Genomic DNA, 14679 nt, shown 5'->3' on the forward strand with positions numbered 1-14679 from the left:
AAACGGCTAGTTAATAGTTTTTCCCCCCTTTTTCTGGATGTTGTCACTATGAAAACTAATTTTGTGAAAAGCATTTCTCTGAAATATATAGACACACACACATATTATCACATGTATCTTTTATAGATGTATATACTAAGATATAGATAGATATACTTCTATAGATATATAAACTATGTATCTATGTATACTTTTATAGATATATATACTATACTGCTTATGGTATTTAGAAGGAAAGCTATAAAGCCTGCAAAGCTAACAGTTTGAAAGCCTGGGAAGGATGGGTAAGTTTGCTTTTAGCCTATAGCCAAGGGGAATGTTCACATATTACTGAAAAATACTGAAATGAATGTCTAGTGATTGTCAGAGTCAGACAAGACACTTGAAGCTGTGGCCCTTGCTTGGTTAAAAACAACCTTGGTGTTTTAATCCAGTCCTTGGTAGTGGCTCCTCCCTTTCTCACCACCTGTAACTTTTGGCTTTTTACAACTTGGAAAAAATCCAATCAAGTCTTGTCTCAGAGCAAGACTTTACAATAGGTATCACAAGGCAAAGCTGAGATAGAGTAATGAGAAATTTGCTTGACATCTGCCTTGCATTGAAATAAATGTATTTGAAAATGCTTCTCCTTCCCTAAAAATTATGAAAAAAAAAAAAAAAAAAAAAAAAAAGAGAAGAGCTATGTCTATTCACAGTGGTATCTCCTGGGGATAAACAGGCAAAATATAATTCAGGAAGGTGCAAATTCTTTTTCCTCTCCAAAGTTAATTTTAGAACATGAATCTTAACATAATTTTTGCTTTTTATTTTGTAAGCTAGAGAGAGAAGTGTAGCTTAGTCTTCAAACAATTTTTATAACATAAATATTTTTCTTGGCATCATAGAGATGAGTGTGTGGGAGAGGGAGAAAAAAGTTGGCAGTTTAGGCAAATAAACTGGAAAATAATATGTTCGCTTAAGGGCACCAAAATAATATTATTGTTCTCTAAGTGACATTTGCATTGCTAAAAAGTTGCTTCTGGTGCAGCAGATTTCCATGTGGACCTCACATCAGAAGTAATGTTAAACACAATGATTCTGTGAGGCCACATTTGGAGAACAGGTCTCAAATGCAGTAGAATAAAGTGGGACAATGGCAGCATGCACAGTACAAAACACACAGCTCATTGAAACAGAAATTGTTTTCTTGCAGCTAAGATTATTTGAAGTCTAAATTTGAATCTAGTGAATTATTTTACTACAAGGAATTAGGTTAGAGAAAGTTACTGATGCAGGGTCAGCTAGAGACCGAATCATTCAGTCTCAAAATTTTCTCTGGGAAGTTCATAAGGTTGTGAAGTATTTCTGAACCAAATGCACCTAAGCTAGTCATGTCTCAGTGCAGAACTGGATCAAAAAGAGACAAAGCCTGTGCAGGAGCAGAGGGAGGGAAGCACAAGTATTGAATTTTGGTCTAAAATGGAATCCCTTTAATGTAGAAACATGATAAGAACTTTAATTCTGAAGACAGCCCATCTGTCTTCAGAAACATCAATTACAGCAGAGATTATTATCTCTTAAAGTGGCATTTAATTAGTGGAATTTACTCTGAAACATCACTTAAATGCTTCTTTGGTAATTATACGACTTCAAATCCCTTTCTTTTTATATCTACAGGAGTCAGCCATAGGATTCCCACTCTAATGGTCCAAGTGAGGCGGCTCTGAGTACCTGCGGGGCAGGAGGGGCTGTGGAGACAGGCGGCTGCTCCAGCAGCTGCAGGGAGCGCTCCAGCCGTGCCGGGGGCTGCGCATCCCTGCCTGCGGACGGACGGACGGACACGCCCGGCTGCCGGCACCGGGACCTCTCCTTGGGAGCAGGGCGGAGCCTTCTGGCCCGAAGAACAGGTTTGTTCGCGGATTTCCTCCGCCGGAGAGGTGACCGAGCGCGCACGGCTGTGCTGGGGAGGTGCTGCTCGAAGGGAGGAAAATGCGAGCACAAGGAGAGTGATTAAAGCACTCATTAACTTTAACAGCCTTGATATTCACATTGAGCTTGGCATTGCAGCAGGAGGTAGGAGCGCATTAGCCAAAGGAAAACCTAAATATGACCTAACAAAGCTGGGAGTCAAGAATTTGGACAGAAATGGTATTAGTTTATACCTTTTTTTTTTTTTTTTTTCGCAAGAAACTACTCCTTTTTTCAGGGATGCCCCTCCAGCTCGCAAGCTTCAAGGAGTAGCTTCATCAGCTTTCCTATGGCGAAGGCACATCCTGGCCAAACGATCCTTTGCTGCCTGATCTGTATTTTGCAAAGAACACTTCTGGGAGGGTAAAACTATGTGTGGTTGATAACGAGCACTGTGGTGAGCTGCAGCAGCTGCATCAGGTCCTTGTAATTCCAGAGCATCATATTTCCAGACCTAGGAGAAAGGCATTGTAAGAGATGTTATCTAGAGTCCCATGTGATTTAGAGGCACATGCACCATTTTTTAAAACTGACTTACTGAGAAGTGATGGGCTGGGTAGGGCCTATAGAGAAGTCAGATGGGCATTTTTGAAAACTGTACCCCTTATTTTAGAAGAAAGGAAAACGTGAGGCAATCACAGCTGATTCGGCATCCGACAGCCTCAGCCAAGTCATATTTTACCTCTTCCCTTCCCTCCCTGCACAAAACTTCCAGGAAAACCTGCAAAGAAAAGGCATATGTGGGTAGGAGGAGACCTGCTTTTAATTTCTGTACCTTCTTTGCTGCCAGGATTGCTCCTTGCTGTGCACAGGGAGGCTGCCAGGCAGGAGCAGGACAGGGGAAGTGTTGCTTGCAGAATGCATCAGGAGGAGCAGCGTGAGCCTGGAAGTGGGAAACCACAGTCACCAGCTAAAGGCTGAACTTCAAATTGGCAGGGGCAAAACTCAGAATTCAACATCCCTGTCCTGTGTGTCTTTGCTCACAATGTGTAAACATCAGCCCTCTGATGAAAGGGAAGGGAATCAGCCCTGCTCCTAACTAAGTCAATGCACAGGTTATCACTGACTGGCTCCAGCTGGTCCTTGGTTGAGGCACAGGCATTCATGGCTGGGAAGGAACTGAGGTTCACATAAACAACTAACAGAAGTTATATACACAAGGGATTTATTACATGAATAATTTGACATACTCCATGGTAGTCAGATACAAGTGCATTTAATTAATGTTTTGTGGACATCATAACAGTCGGAATATTTCAGCTGAACAGTCAGTATTTGGCTGAATTCAAGCCAGTGCAATTCATGACATAACCAGAAACAGGGAGTTACAGGTCTACAATGAGGTTAGACTAGATAGCAACAGCATATTTATTGTCACATCAAAGCATTACAAAGTATGAAAGCCCAATATTTCAACTATCTCTAAAATGGTATTTGTACAAAGCTGTTGTAGATACTTAAATGTAAGGATTTGTCGCATCAGTAATGGACCATGACTTTATTTTTGGAAGTTATTTGAATATTCAAAACTATTTGGGGCAACAAGAAGAAATGTAAACATCTGACAGTCCTTTGAAGGTCCCTTCTGAGAAAATACATTGTGTGCCACAGGAAAAGTGCATTCTAACTGGTGTGTCTGCTATGGCCAGTTTGACTCACATTCACTTAGCACCAGGTATTTATCCATTTCTGCAGTAAAAAGTTAGAAAATCTTTGTATTAACTCAGAAAAGAGAAAACTAAGTCAAAAGTTTTTTTTCTTCTTCTTTCTTTAGAGGAACAACAGGTAAATTAAAAAAAACCCCACCCAACATTTAAACAGTTACCTCTTATGTACAAAGGAACCAGGAGCTAGCAAAGCGCATAGCCCCTAACAGTCTTTATTATTTTTTTCTTCAGGTTCATGTACCTGAATATATGAGTTTATTTACAGGTGGACAGATATCCACAGAAGTAATAATCAGAATTTTTCTATTTGGCTAAAAGTTGTATAAAAAAAGACAAAACACTGTTCAAATACTTTCCAAATATATATATATATATATATTAAAAGTATTCAGTATTTCCATCAGTGCCAGAGTTGGAAGCTCTTCCTCATTGTAAAAAGTTAACTTTGTGATAGTAAGTGACAGCAAAGGACTGACAGGGTCAGTCAGAGCTTTGATTTGAGGGACTGCAGCTGGAGCTACCCCAGGCCCACAGGGCAGTTGCAGATTGCAGGGAAATGAATCCATGTGTGTCTGTTGCAGTGACAGGCCACGTCCTGCTGCTCCAGAGAGCCTCCATTCACACTGGACAATCCTGTGGAACTCTCTGGGGCAGGTTCCCTTTGAAAACAATCACCCAAAAACCTCTGAAGTAGTGAAAATATTCTTTCTGCAAATGAACAACTAGCATGGGTGGGCAGGTAGCTCAAGAAATGGAAAAACGTAATCACCACACTAATTCTTGTAAAGAATATAAAATTAAAGGCTTGGCCCCTCAAATACAAATACATACCGCAAAAATATTTTTAATTAACATAACCTAGATGAGTGCAAATCTCTGGATACATAAGAATATGACTACCTTCATACTGGTATCAAATATTTAAACAGTTTGCATATAAACAAAATCTTTCTTTGTTGTTGAATCCATGCTTGCTTTAGTCTAAAGCAAGGATATTCTTATTACTTCTACTTTTTTGGTCTTTCTTCCTGTAGGATAAAGCATATGAAACACGCTTCATTGAGTAGACTGGGCTGATGCACATTACAGCAACAACCCAAAACTGAAGTAAGAAATGTTGCATGCAGTATTTTTCCCCACATTTAATTACATCGGCTACAAGAACAAGACATCCATTTACCATCTTCCCTGCTCCCTTCCAACAGAAGGTGCACTAAACCCAAGCTCTGATCCTTTGTCCCTTGCACACCCCAGCCCTGAAGTCCCCAGTGATGAGGACGAAGGGCTGAGCACTTGGGGCAGGTGCCAGCAGTGAGACCACAACCCCTGTGGAGCCATCCCTGCCTCGCACGGTGGGGAAGGGATGGTCAGAAGGAGCCTGCGCTGCAGGGATGGCTGGAAAGGCTGTCCCAAGGGCAGGATGGCACTGCAAGCCCAGGGGCAGTGGCCTTTCCTTGGCACAGCTCTCTGAGTGGCTGCAAGCTCCTCCTGAGCCCGGCTGGGAGCAGTGCCAGCCCCGCTCGGCTGCCCCGGCACCCGGGATGCTGAGCCAGGGTTCCAGAGGCGCTGGGGCTGCAGCAGCTCTGCCAGGGGAGCACTCACACCACACCTCTGCCTGGCCACACTGCGCCTGGCAGCCCAAACTGGGCCTTGACTTGGCCACAGGCCCCTCTGCTCCTTGGGCTCTCCAGCTCAGCACTGCTCTGCCCTGCATCTAAGGATTTTCTAAGGATTTTGGAGAGCAGAAACAAGACAGGAGACAAATATCTGCCAAAGGAGGTGGGACACACCTTCTGCTCCTTAAGTTTGAGGGTTTCTAAGCTAGGGGAAAGGTTGAAGTGATTGAAGATACAGTAAGCAGCTGTGTGAAAATGCATAGTTTGTATGTATACATTCATTTACAAAGACCAAAGGAAGGTCCTTTGCTATGTCGTTTAATCACATCTGCTTTTAACAAAAATGTGAGCTGACAAAGCTACAGGATGTCAGTTAGACACACAACCTGGGAGTTAATGGTAGCTGAATGGCATTTCCCAAACAGAGAATTAACTTTTCTTTTTGCTTTTTTGAGATAATTTTTCGGTAGTTTTTCATTTGAAGTCTGTTGTTTCTCTAATCACGTGTTTTAGGATTTCAAGAGATTCCTATTCAACCGTGGTCACCTCAGCAATGACAGACCCTGCTCTGAAGGCTGTTAAGAAGTAAAAACCCCAAAAGACAAACAAACAAACCAACAGAAACCTGGCTTTAGCTATGGTATGTGAACTAGATCAAAACATGGCTCTTTTAAGCTGCTTAAATTCTAGTTCAGTAGTGAGTAGTGCTTTTTTGTTGTTTTGTTTTTGGTCCGTTTTTTGCAATAGCTGAGCTAGTACTAAGAAAATCCTATGAGTTTGCTCACTTTCTTTTCATTTAGTTGACACTTTGGAACCTAGCTGCTTCCTGTGAGGAATGTCTGTTGTCCTGAGCATTCCTGAACATACAACAGTAATGTAACAGGCAGGATGGGCTTAAATTGAGAAAATCTTGGTCTAAATGATCTATTTGAATGGGTTTTTTTTCCATTTGCACTTTTTCTGAAGAAAAACCCCTTTGTCACTTGTGACACTAAAACACAGTGGTCTGCTTCTAAATGTAATTTTAACAAAGATCACTACTCTCTGCTAATCAATGTGTTCTATCAATATTTAATTCAGAAATGGATTGACTTTTCTCATGAGACTTTATCTTCATGTTTGTTTCATGACCTTGATTTTTACTTAGCATTTGACTTAGATTCTTCCTTGCAATTTTTATTGAACGGTATCTATGGAGCTTGCACAAAAGCATTTTTGAAGCTAGAAAAAGGTAAGGATCTCATATAACCAGATTCACATGGAGGAGAGTAAAATTATCTAAGCATATTTTGCCATCTAAAGTCAAGAAACATTGCCTGTTGCTTAGTGAACTGATCATTCACTGGGAAATGGAAAAGTAGTAAAGGGTTTTTTTTCCATACAAACAATGATTAGAAGTGCAAGAGGATAAGATTTGCTCATTCTAAAATGCATTGATCAGAAACAAATTATTCATTACTTGATCTACTTGAGTAACTTGAGAAAAAAAACAAACCTTCTAAATTTTTACAGAATTACTCTGTACAAAGGTGGTTTACTGTGTTGGTGAAACTCAGGAGCTCGTGCTTAGCACATCACAAATTCATTCTTTAAAGTTTCAGGTGCAAGCAAATACTTCTCAGTACCTTAACTCAATTATTTTTATCAACTTTTAGGCATTAATGTGCATATTGCTAATTTTGCAAATGTTTCTAATTTAAGAAAAAAAACCAGAAATGTTTGGGGAGTCCTGACTTGTACTGAGAATGATTCCCAAGACATCTGAAGTCCACTGGAAATACTCTTGGTTCAGCAGGCAGATTTTTGACACATTTGCTGACACAAAGATTTTAACACTTTTTTTCTTATGAAATAACAGCAGAATTCTCAGAGAAGTTTTGCAGGGCCCAAGTCTGGATGGCTTTGATCCAGCACTAAATCATTTTCAGTGGCAGTGGACTGCAGAGGCCTTTTGATGAGTTATGGCCAAGGTCCTCAGAATTCTTGAGCTCTCCCCAGCTGCTGTTGCTACAGGAGACTGGGAGAATTTGACAAAGGTCTGTATGGTGGCATCTTGTTGTGTGTTTTTAATGTTGTAAGAATGAGAAAAGCACCTGTTTCTTACAAGAAACAGTTTTTTGCAAAGTCTAAGTCACTGTTAGTGGAAGCCCCTTACCTAAAAGTGCTGTGCCAGCCCATAGGCTGCCTCAGAGCACAGAATCCAACCAGACTGTGAAGGAATAGCATCTGCAAGTCTTCTTCTAAAGCTTCCTTCAAACATACATGGAAATACAGCACCCAGCTGGGCCACAGAGCTGTTATCTGTGCTGCCTGACAGAACCACCTGGGACAGGGCCTGTCACTGCTCTTGTTCCTCAGCCAAGCACGGACTGAGTTTTCAGACACCCCGTGCTCACTATAAAGGTTTTAAGCTTGCTTTGCCCCATAGTTCCAAGAGCTGAACCATGCTGTGCAACCCTCATTTCTGGGGTGGGATGGGCAGGTGGCATCAGCCCACACTTCTCTTCAGCACAGGTACCACTGGTGTTAAGCACAAGGCTTGCACGGCACTGGCCGTGTGCTCGCCTCGCTCCAGGGACTCCCAGAGCTCCCTGGAAGGACACAACAGATTTGCGGCACACACAAACTCCTGGATCATGCCCATCTTTTGCAGGAAGAACTGCAGCTTGATTAAAAATGGCAAGGTGATACATTTGCAGTCCAAGGGAAAGCTATACCCAGGCTATTGGAGCAGCAGGCAGCTTTTGCTTTTACCTATGGATGTAGAAATGAGCAGAATGTCTGGAAGCCTCTGAAAAGGAGCTGGGGTCTCTGGGAGGTGGCCAACTAAGAGCTTTTTCAAGGATGGATTTTACATGACTTCCAAGCTGTGCATGGTCCATGCACACACACACTCAGCCTGGGAGAGGGGAGCCCAGGAATTATTCACCCTGGGAAGGAAATGAGCATTGCTGTCTCTCTCTCCCCTCTTCACTGCCATGTGCCTTGTTTTCCCCACTTTTCTTCGTGTGATTTGGAATAAAGAGTTTGGACAAAGTAAAAGTCAAAAAGGTCTTTATTTTTCAGCATGCTCCATAAGATTTAAAAGGATTCTGTGCTGGGGCAGAGTAGCTGTTCTTTGTTTAAAATGCTGAAACTGGCATCTACAAATTAAGACAAACTATGTGCAATAGTGTGAGTGCTGCAAGCTTAACACCAAAACCAGAGGGAAGATGAGTTTATTAATTCACTTAGGAACAAAAGGATTGTCTTTAGGACACTAGTTCCCAAAACTAGTGGGGATGAAGTCAGGAAAAGCCAAATGGAAATACTACTGCCAACCTGGCAGTGGCCCTGCAAGTTGGGAGAGTGGCTGTTTAAAGAGGAAAATCCAAACTCTCCTATGGCTTCTGCTGCTGCCTTGTACCAGGAGTTCACTGCCTGCAGAGCCCAGGGGCTTCACAGGCTGCCCACTGCACAGCACGGGGAGAAACAGCTCCTGGCTGCTCAACTTAAACTCATTTCCAAATTTCTATGAGCTCCTGGCATTTTAAACTTGCCTGGTAAACTTGCCTGTTTAAACTATTAAACAGTTTCACACTTCTTTAAACTAGATTAGGCTATTTGTTTAAACCCTTAGCAATTAAACTAATGCAGGTTTTGCATATAAGGAAATCTACCATCTAGAACTTTGTGTTCTTCTCATTCACATTCCACTTTAAACCATAATATCCATGAATGTATTGAGTATACCAAATGATAAATAATTTCAGAAGCTATCATATTTCTCAATGTATCATTAAAAAATGTCTCTGACCCAAACAAATTATTTACTGTATTTTAGGGAATTTGCAGTTTTATAAAAACATCTTCGTTTCATGGTTAATTTCAAGTTAAAACTAGATTAATAAAACGTTCACTGTTCTGTGTATCAAAAATACATGGCCCAAAAAGTGAAAAAATTATATAAAGTGCAATGCAGAGCAAATTAAAGCTCCGTAATTTTACACTGAAGTGAAAGAGGAAATGCTCAGCTTCCAAAAATAATAATTCAGAAAAAATGGTTTTAAAAAAGAACTGGAACTTACTTTATACTCTCTGAAACAAGATTTGATAGGAAACAAAGGAAGAACAATGTATGCAGGCAGGTATTTCGCTTTTGTCACTGAAGCAAGAAAAAAGGATGTGTGGATATAAATACTACAGTATTCTGCAAGCAGAATATTTTAGAAATCCCTTACTCATAAAAACTAGGCAGTTGGGGTTTTAGTTTCCTACAGCTACTTACCCTGTGCTAAATTTCCCCCCTTCTATGATGGAAACACTTTTCTTACATGAGACAACACGAATAGCAAGTGACAAGAAAACAAGCTTGCTGTTTCAGAGAGTTAAAAACCCCACAGTGCAACGGGGGCTGATGGTCCTTTCTCCAGTTCCCTGATGCCCTTTACCTCTTGCCCAGCATTCCCATCACTATTAAACTGAAGCTGTAATAAAAAGAGGCTGAAACTCTGCACTAGCAAAGCAGCTGAGGATCATTCCTAGTTGTTACTATGTCTGGGTAAGAAGCACACCCTGGTTCTCTGTAGCCCAGATTCACAGAGGTCATGACTTCCCAGCCCCTTGCCTGAGATTACTGTGAATCATTCCAGACTGGTTCCAGAGAGGAACAGGATCCAGTAATGTTGTTTTTCACATCCCTTAACTCCTCCAATATCTGCTTAGCAAAATCATGGTGCAGTTAAGATGCAGACTTAAGATGCACTGGACGTACAGTTATTGATCTAATTCCTCTCTTTCCCCCCATATATTTAATTTCATAACAAAATCAATGCCACCAGCCATAGGTGGAGCTCTCCTGAGTTTAATGCTGTAGGGGTATGTGCAAGTTCAGATCCTTAATGAGAGTCCAGACAAGACCGAGTGGGATAAAGGCAGCACTACCATGCCTGCCCCATGACAGAGCAGGGCACAGACCCAGCAGGCCATGAGCTATCTAGCATTTCACACAGACCTACACTTACAGGACTGGCTCAAGCCAGCATAACTCAGGAAACTTCTCTCTAGAAATGTGTCTGCTGAGGGTAGGAAGAGCTTTTTCAACAGCAGCACAAGCTTATGTCACCTTAACCTGCTGTGGAACTACAGCCTGACGCAGGAGGCAGAGGTCTCAATCTAAAACAATATCCCCAAATTCCATGACTGACCAAGATGATGTCTGGCTCTTTGCAAATGCAGCAGTGGATGGTGCTGTGTTAGAAATGCCAAAGGCAAGCAATGGGGCAATGTTCCCTTTACAAAGGTCTACTAATGAAATAGTAACTTAGGTAGTCTAAGAGTTGGGAAAGAGTTGGGAAAGAGCTGGAAAGAGCCTCCTTTACTGGGGGTCCAACTTGGTTTAGGGCTCAGTGCTGGGTTCCAGCAAATGTTTGGGTAAAACTTGGTTAAGGTACAGGGGGTCTGTGAGAGCCCCCATGGAAGCTGCAGCAGCATGGCTCTGGAAAGAGGGACACAAGGGACACAACCATGCCCGATTCAAAGTCTGGCAATGCTGGCCCTCATTCAGCAACTTTCTGTAACATAAAAGCTATTCCACAATTTGACTTTAATAGTTGAAAAAGAGAGTCTTTCTCTTCAAAAGAGTGTTCTGTATTATGAACATGTCATGAATGCATGTGGATAACCAACCTCCCCCAGGCTGGACACAGCAAAGGCAGCACTGGAGCCAACAGCACAGGGATGTGGGGCTGGTGACTCATTTCACAAGGGGCAGGCTGTCCTGGATCCCATACTGAGAAACCCCTTCTCCCTGGGGCTGGTGTCAGCAGGACAGATTACAGGCTCAACACCACCAGCCTAACAGCTCTGCAATCTGGCACCAGGTAACACATCCAGAGTGCTGTCACTTTGGTATTACTAGAAACTCTTCCAAGAGCCCTGCACATGTGCAGAGGTATCCACTGTATCCATCCCTCTCACAAAGCTGAATACACAATTCTCAATGCCCTCAGAAAGGGAGATTCACAATTTCACACTCCCAATCCCAGTGGAAAGTACACAGAGGAAAACCCATGTGCCTTTGTTCTACAAGCATTACCTGTGTGAACAGCCCTGGTCAATGAAGTTATTCATGGGGATAGCTGAACTCTCCTGAGAAAACCTGCACTGCTTGTTACAATGGGATCTACATTCTGCTCTTAATTGTGTAATAAGACTTTTTACCAGACTTGTAATGCATAAAAAAGTCCCCAAACCACCAAAAATCAACCACAGAACTTGTGTAATTGACTGCTTAAGACTAGTTTCCTCCTACTGGGATCCAATTCTGAGCACTTTTTTTCAGGTCCTGTCTGACTGGCTCAAGCCCCTTTGCCTACTGTCTCTGCATTTGTACTTTGGCCCTTTGTTACAAGTCTGTCATACAGGGAAAGAACCAAACAGTCTCTGTTCAACAGACCTGATTATTTCTGTCTTTCAGTTAATTCTGCACTCAAAGCACAAGACAAAAACAGTAAGAGAGATGGGAAGATGATCTGTATTTCATTATTTATCAGCAAAAAAATCCCCAAACAGGGGTGAGATAGCCAGATACACTGCACATGGCAGCCTGTATTCCATCAACCTGGCAGTGAAGATGGAGAGGACAAATATATGAGTGGAGCTTTTAATTTGATTGTTCAGATCTTTCTCATGACTGAACAATGAATGCTCAATGCAATCTTTTCCTGTAATCTTCTGCTTGTGTGAACTCTCTACTTAAGCTGGAGCAGATCATGTTGCATGATCTCATTTGGACTGTACAGTATCATGAAGAACTCAATTTTAAAAGTTTTTTTCAAAATGATACCATTCAAGACAAATACCGGTAAATTTAGGAATGTTTTCACCATCAGAATACAAAAACCCCCCGAAACTTTGAGGAAATACAAGAGACAAATCAAGGGAAATTTCAGACTAAACTGTCTCTGTAACCAAGGGAAGTAGATTTTTTTTCTTTCAATTATCCAGAATTTGTGTGGCTTTGTAAAGGTGTTTTAGTTTACTTTTGTCATGGAAAATAACATACCACTATGTGATTTACTAAATCACTATGTGATTTACAATTTCTCCCTCCTCTTTTTGGTTCTTAGGAATTCCCAAATCCTATACATTATAATGTATAATAAGCAGTTATAAAATTATACCAACATTATAATTTCAGAGAGGTATTAAGATCCCAGTGCTATAAAAGTTCATTTTCGGAGAGTGCATGCTTGCAGTGATGTACAAACACACATCACTTGTTTCCCTAATTTAGCCCTTTGTAAGTATTGCACCTGGTTAATAAGGCTACTGTCTATTTTCTTCTAACACTAAAAATTACACATAGGCAACATCATATGTGGCTTAAAAACACAGTATTCCTAAAATTTTTAGGTAAAATCATTTATTTCCTTGCATACTCAGAGCTCCTATGCCTCCAGTTGCCTGGAGGAGTGTTGAGTGTACAGGAAATACAGATGGAACAAGAGAAATTTATTTAATGTGACCTGCTTATCATGTATTTTTTTATTCAGTGAGCTCAAGTAGATTTCTTTGAGCTTGATATCAAATACACACCTTTTACAAACTTAAACAATGCTTTCACATGGTGAAATGTACAGCTGAACTTGTCTCTTTCTCACCTTCCCTTCTGCAATGCAAAAAACCATAATAAAAAAATTCTGTAAATTTGTCTGGTCTTCTAAATACGAGATAAATTGCATAAATCCAGGAAAAGGTAGATTGTCCCACAAAGTGCATATTTCACACAAAGCTATAGGAGTATCTGCTCTGGCCAAGGCCTGATTTCAGAAGAGCTCAAAAATGTGTGCCAAACTTTAGGAGCACGAGGAGTCTCCTCAGCAAACTCCCCAGGTGGAGGAAAACACATCTCGAGTGCTCTGGTGAACCTGAGCCTACATTTTGTTCTGTAATATCAGCAGTTCTGTGTCTGTGCAATTGTACTTTGTAATTCACACACTATGTGCTCCCCTTCCCTGAAAGATTTGTTGGCATCACTTTAAGAATTAATTATTACAGTTAAACACTGATAATGAAAATTCTGATACCATGTAAATGCTATTTACATTTGTACTTCCTAATACAGAGGATGCTGATTTTTGTTCACTTCATTATACACATTTGGGCAGCTGAAAAACAGAGTGCCTGGACACAGGAAAAAGAATTGATAGGAAAAGATTATTACAGATCAAATAGGATTTTTCTGTGTAAAAATAAAGCAAAGTTGAGAATTTGCAAAAAAAACTTGTGGAATTTCAAAACCCTAGACAGCCCAATTCTAAACCTTGGTTTACTGAAGCTGATACCTTTGCAGATATGACAAAAATATGTGATGACATGTTTTCTTTTAATTTCATGTAGAAGTAGCCCTTTGCAAAGTGCAGTACACCACTCTCCAGGATATCATGCTGACATACTGCTTTTTTGCTTGCTGAAGTCATTTGGTAAGAAATAATTCAATTACAGACAAAGCATGTTTTGACCAAGCAACTTTGTAGACAAGAAGCCCTTCTATTTACACTAGATCTTGAAAAGATTTACACAAATTTATAGATTTACATTAAAATAGGTTATGTTTTAAGCTAATTTTATGTATTTTTATGTAATTTTTTTTGTATTTGGAACTTCCTAAGCTACAGCATTAAGTAAGATCATGTTCATCAATTAGTGCTTAATTCTAATTTTAATAATTCAAGTAGTGACATATTGCTTTTTCCATTTTGCCTAAAATAGAAAAAAAAATCATTCTCTTAGATATCTTCCATTCAAACTAACTCACATCCTGCCTTTACAGCCCTCTCACGTTCCCTGAGGAAATCTGTTTCAACTGTTTTCTTTTTTCCTGTCTTCCAGAGACAGCTTTTTACAAACATTTTAGTAATTTTTGTTTATCTGGCCATTGTCATTAAACATCATATATTAATTGATGCTGGGTATCACATACTATGTTAAGGACTCTAGAATCAAACCTGAATCTTTAAGAGGATTGGCAAGCAGTAAATACCAACACTCAAACATTTTTGAAAGTTCAAGTCCATCTTTAGTTTTAATTACAGAAAGAATTCAGATTTAATGCTGAAAGAGCATTTATATTGCTAAATTTATTTCCCTCAAGGGTATATGAGAGATCTCACATTCAGATTCAAATACATAAGGAGAAAATTCTAGGTGTCAAAACAGACACAGAACACCAGCTTGTTACTAAATTTATCTATTCTCTTCTGTTTCATCAGCTGAAAAAATTCTTGCTGTGAATGTGAGGAAACACCAGAGCAACCTGTACTTTCTTCTGGCTGCTGCCATCAGAAACAGGCTGATTTCCCTGTTCCCAGAGTCCTTCTGCACTGCTGTTACAAATGGTCTGTGTGAAGCACAAGGAACATGATGAGTGCTTTCTGTATTGAGGAATAAGCTCAAAAAGTTGCAAG

This window comes from Melospiza georgiana, chromosome 1 (assembly GCF_028018845.1).
Source record: "Melospiza georgiana isolate bMelGeo1 chromosome 1, bMelGeo1.pri, whole genome shotgun sequence".
In the NCBI taxonomy this organism is placed as follows: domain Eukaryota; kingdom Metazoa; phylum Chordata; class Aves; order Passeriformes; family Passerellidae; genus Melospiza; species Melospiza georgiana.